The following is a 15036-nucleotide window of genomic DNA, read 5'->3' on the forward strand; positions in this document are numbered from 1 at the left end:
AGAGAGAGATATATATATATCTAACGAACAGCACTCCTGAGAGAGAACAAAAGCGAGAATAACTTCCATGCCTGTTCCTTTATATTGCAACTCAGGGTGCGCGTTCTTTTAGCACACTATACCCCTTCACAGAGAGAAAATATCCTGTAGCATATCAGTCTGATCATGCCCAATGATAGTCCAGCGCCGAAATACCAGGCATTTCTTCTCTGAACAAGGGAAGCAACAACCCCAGACGTTTGTTTCTGCCTTCTGTGGACCTCGTCAGTGAGGTGCAGTTGTATCTCTCTAAGGGCATGTGTGCACGGGCTCCACGTCTGGCTTACCCATTACTCTTAGGGAGACCCAAGAGTAATTTACATAAATATGAAAAAAAAGAAAGATAGCAGCACGCCTGAGATAGAACAAAAGCTAGAATACCTTCCATGCCTGTTCATTTATATTGCAACTCAGGGTGCGCGTGCACACATGCCCTTAGAGAGATACAACTGCACCTCACTGACGAGGCCCACAGAAGGCCGAAACGATCGTCTGGGGTTGTTGCTTCCCTTGTTCAGACTTTCCTGTGTGTGTCTCCGGTCACTGCGCTATTAAATGTGTCACCACAGTACTGAGAGCTGAAGGGTGGGCAGGAGGCAAGTAAGATCCTTATGCAGCCTGCACAGAAGTAAGAGGACCACAAGTACTGTGCACGCCCCAACCCATGAGCAACATGCACAACAGTTCTACACCACTCCCCCCAAAGAACTCTGCATGCTGGTGTCCACCGATGTCCCAAACAACGTAAACTCAGGAGCTCTGCAGGAGAACATGGACACTCACCTGCAAACGCGCATGCACCAATGATCTAAGTCACTACCACCATCACCATACAAATTCCAGCAATACACTTGGGGAATTTCACCTCTCTGTTTCAGACAACCACACACACACACACACACACACACACACACATGCCTCATACATACAAACATATATACGCGTATATATATCTCTATCTATCTATCCCTGGCTTCATTTACTGACCACCTGGCTAAATTTGAATCCAATATTAAGATAAAATTAGCTAATGTTAAAACATATTGCTTAAATTATCATTATTTACATTTTATTTAACTATGCAATTCATTTGTGCATTGGATAGAAGAAAATGTGATATTACAAAGTATTACACTGCCCCCAGCCAGCTACTTCATAATCCCACCCAGCTGGCAAAATTTTCTGTGGCGAACACTGATACGTACGTACGTACGTACATACATACATACGTACGTACATATTCACACACAACACAGAAGTGGACTGCACTCTCAAACTAGACTGGGTACACATCCCATGTCACCAGCACTCACACATATATCTGTCTGTTTATCATTCTGAGATATATATATATTTCATATTTAACAGTGTTAATTGATTTTTTTTTTTTTTAGTTTTGTAATCATTTCTTATTTCATGTTATGTTAGCAACATCTGTAATACATATTTGCGTATAAATTGATGTAATAAAACTAAAATATTTAGTAAATTCATGAAATTTTCTTTCATGATTCAAACGGTGCATTCAATTTTAAACAACTTTCTAATGTAATTCTATTATCAAATTTTCTTCATTCTCTTGGTATCTTTTGTTGAAAGCAGGGACTTATGCTAAGGAGCCTGCTCATTTCTTCCGCATTGTATGACCACAGTTTTGGAAGACTGTTATCCCTTTGCAAAAGCACTAGATGACAGCGCTATTCCCTGCAATGTAGTGCTCCAGATGCCTACCTAGTTATCTGTTCAACACAGAATATCATAAGAACGAAGCAAATTTTATAATAGAAGTAAATTGGAAACTTTATTTAAAATGGGATGCTCTTTCTGAATCACAAAATAACGTTTTTGGGATTTATATCACTTTATCACTTGCTATAAAAATGAAATCACACAATCGTCAATGCAATCACGTGATTTCAAGGCTGGAATTGGATCATGGGGGACTGCCTACGATGCTAAGCACACCTCCAGTCCAATTCTTGCTTGCATCAAAGGGGAGACTGCAGGACGCCATATAAGGTAGAGCGTTCTTTGTCGTCCTAACGGCTTAAAGAAAGGCTAGTCTTGTTTAAAGTCAACATTGTGTTACTACACCAAGAACTGACAAAAGAATTCAAGATATATCTGCACTCAAAATAGGAAACTGCCTGTCTGCGACCAATGTCTTGACCAAACACGTTCAAGATACTGGCATCAAGGTATCCAAGAGAACTGTTAATCGATGATTTGCTGAAGAGGGCCTTTCAGCCAGAACCCCTGCTTGGAAACCATCCCCACAATCTATTTTTTTTTTCCTTAATATTCTTTACAAAACTACATGATATAACTACAATTTCAGTAATCTTGTACTGTGACGTTTTTTGCCGACAATTTGACCAACTTTCTATAACAAGTCACTTTGTTTAACCATCTGTAAAAACAGATTCCATTTTTTTTTCTCAATATCCTTCATGAGATATGGCCTCCAAAATACAACAAAATGAGACTAGCAGTTGCTGACAGTTGTTAATTGTTACACCCTGGATAGCGCTTGCTGATTGGTGGCTACATTTAGTATAGTATGTATTTGTTATTTTTGCAAACTGCTAGTTGAGCTTGCTTGGATTATCAAACTAAAGTATGAATTTAAAGGGACATTAAACCCATATTTTTTCTTTCATGATTTAGAAAGCGCATGGGATTTTTAACAACTTTCTCATTTACTTCTATTATCTAATATGATTCATTCTCTTGATATTCTTTGCTGAAAAGCATATCTAGATAGGCACAGTAGCTGCTGATTGGTGGCTGCACATAGATGCCCCGTGTTATTGGCTCACCCATGTGCATTACTATTTCTTCAGCAAAGGATATCTGAAAAATGAAGCAAATTAGATGACCGAAGTAAATTTGAAAGTTGTTTGAAATTGTATTCTCTACCTGGATTATGAATGAAAATTTTGGGGTTTAACATCCCTTTAAAGATCGCTCCCTTATATTTTGCGATATCAGCATAGGAAAGCAGCTTTCCTGGTTGCCATAGAAACTGCTGAGCTGTGCACTCGCATAAAGAGGATCGTGAACACGCAGAAGTGTACATATTTGGTGAGAGTAGGGATGGAGCTGCAGATAGGCAGTAGTATGCATGAGCTATAATGTCCCTTTTAATTTGCTAGTGTTAATAAATTGAACTTTACATGGGAGGAAAATTTATAAATGTGTTGCTGTGTAAAGTGTTGCAGCCTCCTTGGCAGCCATGGAGTTAAAAAAACTAAACATTTAAACACCTATTCCTTTTGTTTGCAAATTACGATTATCCCTCACTCCCTAGAAGCCAAAAATTAAATTGTGTAGCCCTAATCTTCAAAATGCTGCAAATATGCTTCTACACAAAAGCAATTAATACGTTTAAAATGTGGTTATATTATAGGTAACTGCAGCTTTAATAGGAGTATCTTCTTGATCTCTAAAAATAGAATTTGGTAACGGGACCCTTTCGCATAGTTTATCTGGAGCAAAACAAGCAAGGGGGATTGTATCCCCTGGTTGTCCATTATTCAGTGTTAAAGGTAAGAGTGTTTCTCACGCTAGTTTGTTTTTTTCTTAATAAATATGACCAGTCAGGAACTCATTTTGTTGTTCATTTTCTTGTAAGGCAGAGCAGGAGCCAGTAGTTTGTGTTGTTCCTGAGCCTTGCAGGCTGCAGTTAGGATTTCTTAGTGCCTAGTCATGATGGTTTGCAAGTCAGGATCTTTCTCTCTGGTAAACAAACCTAGACTGCTTGGAAATTCCTGTCTCTTACTGTTCTGTTACCGTTGAGAAAGTAATGAGTTAAACTTAATTTTCTTTTGAAAGTGGAGTAAAGCACAGCATTTTCATGTGTACTTGCAGCAAGATGAGAAATGTCTGCTTTCGGAAGGTGGGTTGTGGGCTGTCAGTACAAACTGCTTTATTAGTTCAGAATTAACTCTTCTTATGCCTTAAAGGGACAGTCAAGTATAAATTAAACTTTCATTATTCAGATAGGACTTGTAATTTTAATCAACTTTCCAATTTACTTTTATCATCAAATTAGCTTTTTTCTCTTGGTATTCTTAGTTTAAACTAAACATAGGTAGGCTCATATGCTCATTTCTAAGCCTTTGAGGGCTGCCTCTTATCACATGCTTTTTAAATCTCTTTTCAACACAAAGAGACAGAAAGTACATGTGGGCTATATAGATAACACTGTGTTCAGGCACAGGGGGTTATTTAAGATTTCGCACAAAACAATGCTAAATTTAAGACAATAGATAATAAACAGTCACAGTCATGTGATCAGGGGGCTGGAAGAAGGTTCCTAGATACAAGGTTATCACAGAGGTAAAAAGTATATTAATATAACTGTGTTGGTTATGCAAAACTGGGGAATGAGTAATAAAGGGATTAGCTATTGTTTAAAACAATAACAATTCTATGGTAGACTGTCCCTGTACTGTAGGATACAGCTCAGGCTTTTCCCCCATTTACCCTCTGGTAAATCTTTTCTCCTTTAAAAGGTGGTATAAAGCTGCAATAAGAAAATGAGTTGAATCATTCTTATTTACACTGTTTCGTGCCTGTACCTATGTGTTTAACCATCTTAAAGAGTCTAAATGCATAGGATTGGAAGCCACAGTGCTCCTTAAAGGGACAGTCTACACCAGAATTGTTATTGTTTTAAAAGATAGATATTACCCATTCCCCAGTTTTGCATAACCAACACAGTTATAATAATATACTTTTAACCTCTGTGATTATCTTGTATCTAAGCCTCTGCAAACTGCCCCTTTTTTAAGTTCTTTTGACAGACTCGCAGTCTAGCCAATCAGTGCCTGCTCCAGATAACTTCACGTGCACGAGCACAGTGTTATCTATATGAAATACGTGAACTAACACCCTCTAGTGGTGAAAAACTGTTAAAATGCAATCTGAAAAGAGGTGGGCTTCAAGGTCTAAGAAATTAGCATATGAACCTCCTAGGTTAAGCTTTCAACTAAGAATACCAAGAGAACAAAGCAAAATTGGTGATAAAAGTAAATTGGAAAATTGTTTAAAATTACTTGCTCCATCTGAATCATGAAAGTTTATTTTCGCCTAGACTATCCCTTTTAAACTAACTGAACACAGGCTTGTAAGCCAATCAAAGTAATATTTGTCTAGCACAGGAGTGGAAATGTATTGCCACTCCTGAGCTGACTTTAACTGTGTATTTAACCCCTTTGTGAAAGAAAAGGTAGTGTAAGAACGGGAATAAAAAAATATAAAAATACTGCAATATATTTTGTTGTAGTATGTGTGCAGTCTTACTGCTACAACTACAATCTACATGACAGGCAACCCCACAATTTGTCTCACTACCCTTTAACTTGTAGATTGGAAGTTCTTTGGAGCATGCTCTTCCTTATATTAGTTTATCTATACATTTTACCAAAAACAAACTAACATTAAAGGGAAGGGAATTTTGAAATTGAAATCTGCATGAATGTATTTCAGTTTTAAATATAAGCATTTTTGTGATATACTACCATTAGCTAAAATGCTTGTAGTAAAAGTTATTACTGTTTTAGGGGCATATGCCACTCAGAATGCTAGTGGTGTGCATTAGTGCATACTTTAATTAGTGTCATACAAGCCACTGCTGACTCTCTGAGAAAATGCAGTATTTAAATGCTGGTGCACAGGGCATTCACAGCATATTCGAGTATGCCAATAAAACACCGTAATAACTTTTACTAGGATCGTTTCTGCTGATGGAAGTACACTGCAAGATGCTTCTACTTGAAATTTAAATGCACCAATGCACATTTATATTTTGATCTTTGTCCCTTTAAGCAAAAATGTATTTAGTTTGTTAGCCTATGTTGGTCATTACCCCCATTGCCCAATAGTTATATTGAGGGTTCAAAGTGAACAATTGGTAGTAGCTTGCTCCTGTGATATTTTAAAGTGTTGCCTTGGATACATCTAGGGTGAGACTAACATTGTGTAAAGCCTTTTCTTTCATAAGGTGATAAGTCTGAGCCATTACTCCTAGGATTCAACTCCTAACTACTAGGAGGAGACAAAGATTTCCAAAACTGCAAGAGCACTCAATCCTCCCACCTCTCTGGTATGTCAGTCTTATCTTTGCTTCCACAGAAGGGAGGTGAAAAAATGGGATACTCCATATTCTGTGTTGAGAGACCTATCTGAAGCACATTTTCTCCATCATAGAGCTGCTACTTGGGACAGAAGGGAGATTGGAGAATTAGATAGTGACACAATTACTCCCAATCAGGAGGCAGTCACAAGCCTGTGATAGGTATTGCAGGGACTGGTTCCTTTAATCTCATTCTGTTGGGTTTTCAATATACTCCTTCCATAGATCCTCTGCTGTGACATACACTACACTGAATGGGCTCTCTACTGGATGCAGTCTTTCTATTGCTGGTAAGCATGGTAGAGTGAGTGCATTTCAGTGAAGTAAAAAACACATTTCTTTTTTAAGAAACGATGAGTCCACGGATCATCTTAATTACTAATGCGATATTCACCTCCTGGTCAGCAGGAGGAGGCAAAAAGCACCACAGCAGAGCTGTTAAAACTACATTGGTGATAGGAAGATGTAAAGTGAGGTGTTAGATTAGATTCTTCAATCAAGAGTTTATTATTTTAAAGTAGTGCCAGAGTGTGCTGCTTTGTTCTAGGGTATAGCCGTAGTCATATCAGTCTCCACAGTAGAACTTTTGGTGGCTTTAGAGCAATGGGAACTTGTGGAACATAATTCTCACTGCGTCTTCCATATTTTGATGCTGTCCTGCCTCTGGAAATCCTGAGAGATTCTAACTCAGGACTTTCTCTTCATTCTCAGGTCCATGGGAGGGATAGGACCTCTTAAACCTGGAATCTGCCTTACTGCCAGGCAGAAAATGAGGTAAGTGCCGACTTTTTTCTTCTTCTTGGGGAATTGGAAAGTCTCAGAAATAAAGGAGGGCACTTCATTTATTTTATACATAAGCCTCATTATTACTTTCATAGTTTCCCCTTAGACATAGGGGACATTTGGGTAGTTTTGCAGCAGGCACTGGGGCTGCAGGAGTCTCAAACATAAAGGAGACTCTTTATTTATTTATACACGAGCCTCATGTTTATCGCATAGTCTCCCCTTAGGCATAGGGGTCATTTGGGCAGTGTTGTAGACAGTGCTGGGGCTTAATGGAAATTGAGTCTCAGAGATAAAGGAGACTCTTTATTTACTTGTGAATGGGACGAGATAAAGGAGACACTTTATTACTTTGTACATGGGACACGCCTTATTGTTATCGCATAGTCTCCCCTTAGACATAGGGGACATTTGGGCGAGGAGTCAGTGTAGCAGCAGGCCCTGTGATTTATCGAGTAGCGTTGCAACAGTCACTGGGGCTTTTGTATTATTGCTATTATACTTCTAACGCCGGGTTAGTAACTTTGGTGCCAACCGGGAGAATTTTTCTTAACCACGCCCACGATGGGCGGAGAGTATTTACGCGCCATTTTCACTCAGCTTCAGAAAATGCGGTGTTTGAGCGGTGTTGCATCTTTTCACTAGAGATGGAGCTTTACTCACTTCAGTGAGGTCTAGACTTTGGTCCCGGCGCCTTTACTGTGAAAACAATGGTGACTGGGAGAATACTTGGGTGACGCCCACGAGGGCGGAGTTGATAAAAAAAAATGGCGCCAATGTTTTCTTTCCTCCCTCCTGTCAGTTATGAGTATAAGCTAGGAGTGGAGGATGGCGCCGAATAGTAATCTCTTCCTTTCTGTCCCTTCCGGTTATCGGAAGACACAAAGGAATTTCTGTCTAAAAGATTGCGCATCAGTCAGCGCTATTATGTGCTCAGTTCTTTTGGTATAGACAGGCTGTCTGACGCCTCAGTACCGTCCTTCAGAACAAGCTGAGATATTGATAGGGTTCTGTAATTACCTCATACATCTTCAATGTTCGGCCTAGGAAAATAAAGATGTGTTAAAGAGCCAGTCTCACTTGCTACTGAGTTTATGAACAGCAATGTTGACATACTAATTAACTTGCTTCTGCACACAGAAATAAGAAATTATTTTCTCTTGTTAAGTGTATCCAGTCCACGGATCATCCATTACTTGTGGGATATTCTCCTTCCCAACAGGAAGTTGCAAGAGGATCACCCACAGCAGAGCTGCTATATAGCTCCTCCCCTCACTGCCATATCCAGTCATTCTCTCGCAACTCTCAACAAAGATGGAGGTCGTAAGAGGACTGTGGTGTTTTATACTTGGTTTATTTCTTCAATCAAAAGTTTTTGTTATTTTTAAATGGTACCGGAGTGTACTTTTTATCTCAGGCAGTATTTAGAAGAAGAATCTGCCTGCGTTTTCTATGATCTTAGCAGAAGTAACTAAGATCCTTTGCTGTTCTCACATATTCTGAGGAGTGAGGTAACTTCAGAGGGGGAATAGCGTGCAGGTTTTCCTGTAATAAGGTATGTGCAGTTTAAATATTTTTCTAGGGATGGAATTTGCTAGAAAATGCTGCTGATATCGAAGTAATGTAAGTAAAGCCTTAAATGCAGTGATAGTGACTGGTATCAGGCTTATTAATAGAGATACATACTCTTATAAAAGTGTACATATGTTTGGTGATAAAACTTATTGGGGCCTAGTTTTTTCCACATGGCTGGCTTGAATTTTTCCTAGAAACAGTTCCCTGAGGTTTCCCACTGTTGTAATATGAGTGGGAGGGGCCTATTTTGGCGTTTTTTTGCACAGCAAAAATTACAGACACAGACATCCAGCTTCTTCCTGCATGATCCAGGACTTCTTTGAAGGGCTCAAAAGGCTTCAAAAGTCGTATTGAGGGAGGTAAAAAGCCACAGTAGAGCTGTGGCAGTTGTTGTGACTGTTTAAAAAACGTTTTTGTCATTTGTTATTCCGTTTTTGGTATTAAGGGGTTAATCATCCATTTGCAAGTGGGTGCAATGCTCTGCTAACTTATTACATACACTGTAAAAATTTCGTTAGTGTATATGCATTTTCTCTTAAGTGTGTTCAGTCCACGGGTCATCCATTACTTATGGGATATATTCTCCTTCCCAACAGGAAGTTGCAAGAGGATCACCCAAGCAGAGCTGCTATATAACTCCTCCCCTCACATGTCATATCCAGTCATTCTCTTGCAACCCTCAACAAAGAAGGAGGTCGCGAGAGGAGCTGGAGTTTTTTACTTAATTATTCTTCAATCAAGAGTTTGTTATTTTAAATGGCACCGGAGTGTGCTGTTTTTCTATCTCAGGCAGTATTTGGAAGAAGAATCTGCCTGCGTTTTTTATGATCTTAGCAGACGTAACTAAGATCCACTGGCTGTTCTCAACATTCTGAGGAGTGGGGTAACTTCAGATAATGGGAATAGCATGCGGGGTCCCCCGCAAATGAGGTATGTGCAGTACAATATTTTCTGGGAATGGAATTGACTAAGAAAACACTGCTGTTACCCGTATGATGTAAGTACAGCCTTAAATGCAGTAGTAGTGACTGGTATCAGGCTGATAAATGTATGCACAGTAGAGTTATTTTCTAGGGACTAGAATTTGACTGAGAAAATACTGTTAATACTGAAATAATGCTTAAGCCTTTATCCGCAGTAGAAGCGACTGGTAGCAGGCTTAGTGATAACTTTGCATGACATTGAAAAAGTTTGTTTTTAAAACGTTTACTGGCATGTTATTCGTTTTGTGAGGTACTTTGGTGATAAATCCTTTTGGGCATGATTTTTTTCCACATGGCTAACGTATTTTTCTGCATAGAAACCGTTATATCAGGTCTCCCACTGTTGTAATATGAGTGGGAGGGGCCTTTTTTAGCGCCTTGTTGCGCAGTTAAAATTCTAGCACAGTCTTCCTGCTTCTTCCTCCTTGATCCAGGACGTCTCTAGAGAGCTCAGGGGTCTTCAAAATTCGTTTTTGAGGGAGATAATCAGTCACAGCAGACCTGTTACAGTGTGTTTGACTGTGATAAAAGCGTTAAATCTTAATTTGATTATCCGTTTTTGGGTATTGAGGGGTTAATCATCCTTTTGCTAATGGGTGCAATCCTCTGCTAATTAATACATTTACTGTTAAAAATTGTTGACTATAACTGAATTAGTTCATTGTTATTCAACTGTGTTTTTGAAAAGCGCTGCAGCGTTTTTTATATTGCTTGTAAACTTATTGAAAGTGATTTCCAAGCTTGCTAGCTTCATTGCTAGTCTGTTTAAACATGTCTGATACAGAGGAATCTGCTTGTTCATTATGTTTAAAAGCCGATGTGGAGCCCAATAGAAATATGTGTACCAATTGTATTGATATTACTTTAAATAAAAGTCAGTCTTTACAGATAAAAAAAATTATCACCAGACAACGAGGGGGAAGTTATGCCGTCTAACTCTCCTCACGTGTCAGTACCTTCGTCTCCCGCTCGGGAGGTGCGTGAGATTGAGGCGCCAAGTACATCAAGGCCCTTACAAATCACTTTACATGATATGGCTAATGTTATGAAAGAAGTATTATACAATATGCCCGAGTTAAGAGGCAAGCGCGATAGCTCTGGGTTAAGGACAGAGCGCGCCGATGACACGAGAGCCATGTCTGATACTGCGTCACAAATTGCAGAACATGAGGACGGAGAGCTTCATTCTGTGGGTGACGGTTCTGATTCGGGGAGACCGGATTCAGAAATTTTAAATTTAAGCTTGAGAACCTCCGCGTGTTGCTAGGGGAGGTGTTAGCGGCTCTGAATGATTGTGACACGGGGCAATCCCAGAGAAATTATGTAGGCTGGATAAATACTATGCGGTACCGGTGTATGCTGACGTTTTTCCTATACCAAAAAGGCTTACAGAGATTATTAGCAAGGAGTGGGATAGACCCGGTGTGCCTTTTTCCCCTCCTCCGATATTTAGAAAAATGTTCCCTATAGACACCACCACACAACACTTTTGGCAGACGGTCCCTAAGGTGGAGGGAGCAGTTTCTACTTTAGCCAAGCGTACCACTATCCCGGTGGAGGATAGCTGTGCTTTCTCAGATCCAATGGATAAAAAATTAGAGGGTTACCTTAAGAAAATGTTTGTTCAACAAGGTTTTATATTACAGCCTCTTGCATGCATTGCACCTGTCACTGCTGCAGCGGCATTCTGGTTTGAGTCTCTGGAAGAGGCGATTCGCACGTGTCAGTATATTTATGAAAATCTTAGTAGTGCTATCCAAATAATATATAAGTTTATGGCAGGGTTATAAACACAATCTTAAAATAATTTTCCTTAAAAATTGAAACCCTAATCAACCATGCATCTACTAGACCATACAATTAATATAAATATCTGAATTCTTTTATTTAGTTAATATCCATAAACATATTGAAGTATATTCGCAATAAAAGGAAATAAAACAAAATTTATATGCGTTAAAACCAACTCTTAAGATATGCTATCCTTCTTACAAAACCCAGAAAGATATACCTTCACAATTCAGCCTTATTTATTTAATACAATGGGACTAAAACCTTTAACATCCAAGCAATACAATTCTAAACTGTGCTCTTTCAACAATAGGATAATATATATATATATATATTCTGCTATTTAACTGCAATTTATCTTAATACAGAATTAACTTACAATATCAGAACTTGCACAGATGATTTACTTAGCAAATCAGATACAGATTTAAACGATATATATATTTATATAGGCTGTGAAATGCTAACTAAAACACACTGTTTCTTTAAATCTATTAAATACAAATTGACTATGCATATAACTTATCTTATAATAAAACTTTTATATACATCACCAAATAACAGCAATCCAGTTCCCAATTTTCGCAACGGATCCAATTTCACACCTCATATAAAATAAGTGTAATTGCAATGGAATAGGAGAAATATGGCCCACTTTGTTTTTGTAGTTTGACTGTGTCCCACGCAAAACAGTTTCAGTCAGTTACCAAACTTTGCAGCCAGTGTCCCTCTTCTTCCTTCTGCATCCACTATATAGTTTAATCATTGGTGTGAAATATGGGTGGCCCTTCGAAACCTTGTCCCTCTATTGGATAACTGGATATCCCATTTCCAACAGCCAAAAATCTTTCTGGCTGTAGTTCTCTCGTGGCAACACCGGGTGGCAGCATACAGTACAACATAGCAATACAATACAGCGTTTCTGAACTTTTTTTTTTTTTAAACAACTTAATTATTTTCATAAAGTGGTTATTTAATCAGATTACACTCTCTGCATTAAATATATATAACCCCAATTACAGATGGTTAATATTAGGTTATTTTTTCTGATTATTCTGATACCAAATATGTTATATTGTTAACATTTTATTATATTAAGGTAATTTAATACTGCTAGTTATTAGTTTAAAATGCATTATAATTTTATCAGTATTCTGGCATTTCTTTGCAAATAACAGCTTATTTTTATATCTCCAGATTGGTAGTAGTTAAAACTCCTGATATTCTGCATTCACCCAGATATAGTATGTGACATTTATGTGTGTTTCTTCCTGAATACATAAATCCTGTTTATGTAGATCTGAAATAAAAATAAATGTTAATGATCACTTCTCTTCAGGTCCATAAAAATCTATTCATGTTCTTAAACACACAGAGGCTAAGATATTCATGCTTTCAAAATATATATATATATATATATATATATATATATATATATATATATATATATATATATATATATATATATATATATATATATATATATATATATATATATATATACACACACACACACATCTCATGTCCATTAAAACATATACAGTTGTTTTGAAATCATAATGTAAGCCATGTGCCTTCACTGTGTGCTGTATGTTCAGAGTCACACCTTAGCATTTGTCTGTGTTATCTTAATCACCACATCTGGTATTTCCCAGGGTTAGTACTCGCACAGCATGAGCCACTCAAATAAATCTGTGCTAATTACCCGTCCCTTTTGAAAAATGCCTGTATTTTTCACATCTCCTCAGACGGATCGGCATCTTCCTTGGAGGAAACCAATATATGGGAATGTATCCTGCTCTAAGTATCAGCATGTTGTCATTTAACATTTGTTCCCAGGCAATCATGCAGAGGGTTAAAGAAACTGTGTTATATTTCAGTGTCTTGCTAAATTATACAATTGCATATTGAGTGTGTGAGATCTCCCAGAAACAAACCTTTGTCTACAGACCATGTGCACATCCACAGATTTATTAAATAAAGATAAATATACTTCTATATATTATTTAATAATATTTCAAATACCTTGACACACAGCACCATTGGATGAGACTTTGAGCAAGCTTAGAACACTTAAGCTGGCTAATGCGTTTGTTTCGGATGCCGTAGTGCATTTAACCAAACTTACGGCAAAGAATTCCGGATTCGCCATACAGGCGCGCAGAGCGCTATGGCTTAAATCCTGGTCAGCAGATGTAACTTCTAAGTCTAAACTACTAAACATTCCTTTCAAAGGGCAGACCTTATTCGGGTCCGGCTTGAAGGAAATTATTGCTGACATTACTGGAGGTAAGGGCCACACCCTTCCTCAGGACAGGGCCAAATCAAAGGCCAAACAGTCTAATTTTCGTGCCTTTCGTAATTTCAAGGCAGGAGTAGCATCAGCTTCCTCCGCTCCAAAATGGGAAGGAACTACTGCTCGTTACAGACAGGGTTGGAAAGGCAACCAGTCATGGAACAAGGGCAAGCAGGCCAGAAAGCCTACTTCCGCCCCTAAGACAGCATGAAGACAGGGCCCCCTTTCCAGAGACGGATCTAGTGGGGGGCAGACTTTCTCTCTTCGCCCAGGCTTGGGCAAGGGATGTACAGGATCCCTGGACGTTGGAGATTATATCTCAGGGATACCTTCTGGATTTCAAAACTTCTCCTCCACAAGGGAGGTTTCATCTGTCAAGGTTATCAACAAACCTAGTAAAGAAAGAGGCATTTCTACAATGTGTACAAGACCTCTTAGTGATGGGAGTGATCCACCCAGTTCCGCGAACGGAACAAGGGCAAGGGTTTTACTCAAATCTTTTTGTGGTTCCCAAAAAAGAGGGAACCTTCAGACCAATCTTAGATTTAAAAATCTTAAACAAATTCCTAAGGGTTCCATCGTTCAAGATGGAAACCATTCGGACCATCCTACCCATGATCCAAGAAGGTCAATATATGACCACAGTGGACTTAAAGGATGCCTACCTTCACATACCGATTCACAAACATCATTATCGGTACCTAAGGTTTGCCTTTCTAGACAGGCATTACCAGTTTGTAGCTCTTCCCTTCGGGTTAGCTACGGCCCCGAGAATTTTTACAAAGGTTCTGGGCTCACTTCTGGCGGTACTAAGACCACGAGGCATAGCGGTGGCTCCGTACCTAGACGACATTCTGATACAAGCGTCAAGTTTTCAAAATGCAAAGTCTCATACAGAGATAGTTCTAGCATTTCTGAGGTTGCATGGGTGGAAAGTGAACGTGGAAAAGAGTTCTCTGTTACCACTCACAAGGGTTCCTTTTCTAGGGACTCTTATAGATTCGGTAGAAATGAAGATTTACCTGACGGAGTCCAGGTTATCAAAACTTCTAAATGCTTGCCGTGCCCTTCATTCCATTCCACACCCGTCAGTAGCTCAGTGCATGGAAGTAATCGGCTTAATGGTTGCGGCAATGGACATAGTACCATTTGCGCGCCTGCATTTCAGACCGCTGCAATTGTGCATGCCAAGTCAGTGGAATGGGGATTACTCAGATTTGTCCCCTCTACTAAATCTGGATCAAGAGACCAGAAATTCTCTTCTATGGTGGCTTTCTCGGCCCCACCTGTCCAAGGGGATGACCTTTCGCAGACCAGATTGGACAATTGTAACAACAGATGCCAGCCTTCTAGGTTGGGGCGCAGTCTGGAACTCCCTGAAGGCTCAGGGATTGTGAACTCAGGAGGAGAAACTCCTCCCAATAAACATT

At 39.0% G+C, this 15036-nt stretch overlaps 1 protein-coding gene across 1 annotated transcript in view; it reads left to right on the forward strand.

The window, feature by feature from the left end:
• Positions 1–3474: 3474 nt before the first annotated feature.
• Positions 3475–15036, forward strand: part of HECTD1 (HECT domain E3 ubiquitin protein ligase 1) — a 699591-nt gene continuing 688029 nt past the window's right edge. The window contains exon 1 of the mRNA XM_053711863.1: positions 3475–3587. The gene's annotated coding sequence lies outside the window, so the exon portion shown is untranslated. The remainder of the gene's footprint in view (positions 3588–15036) is intronic.

Source organism: Bombina bombina, chromosome 1, assembly GCF_027579735.1.
Source record: "Bombina bombina isolate aBomBom1 chromosome 1, aBomBom1.pri, whole genome shotgun sequence".
Lineage (NCBI taxonomy): Eukaryota > Metazoa > Chordata > Amphibia > Anura > Bombinatoridae > Bombina > Bombina bombina.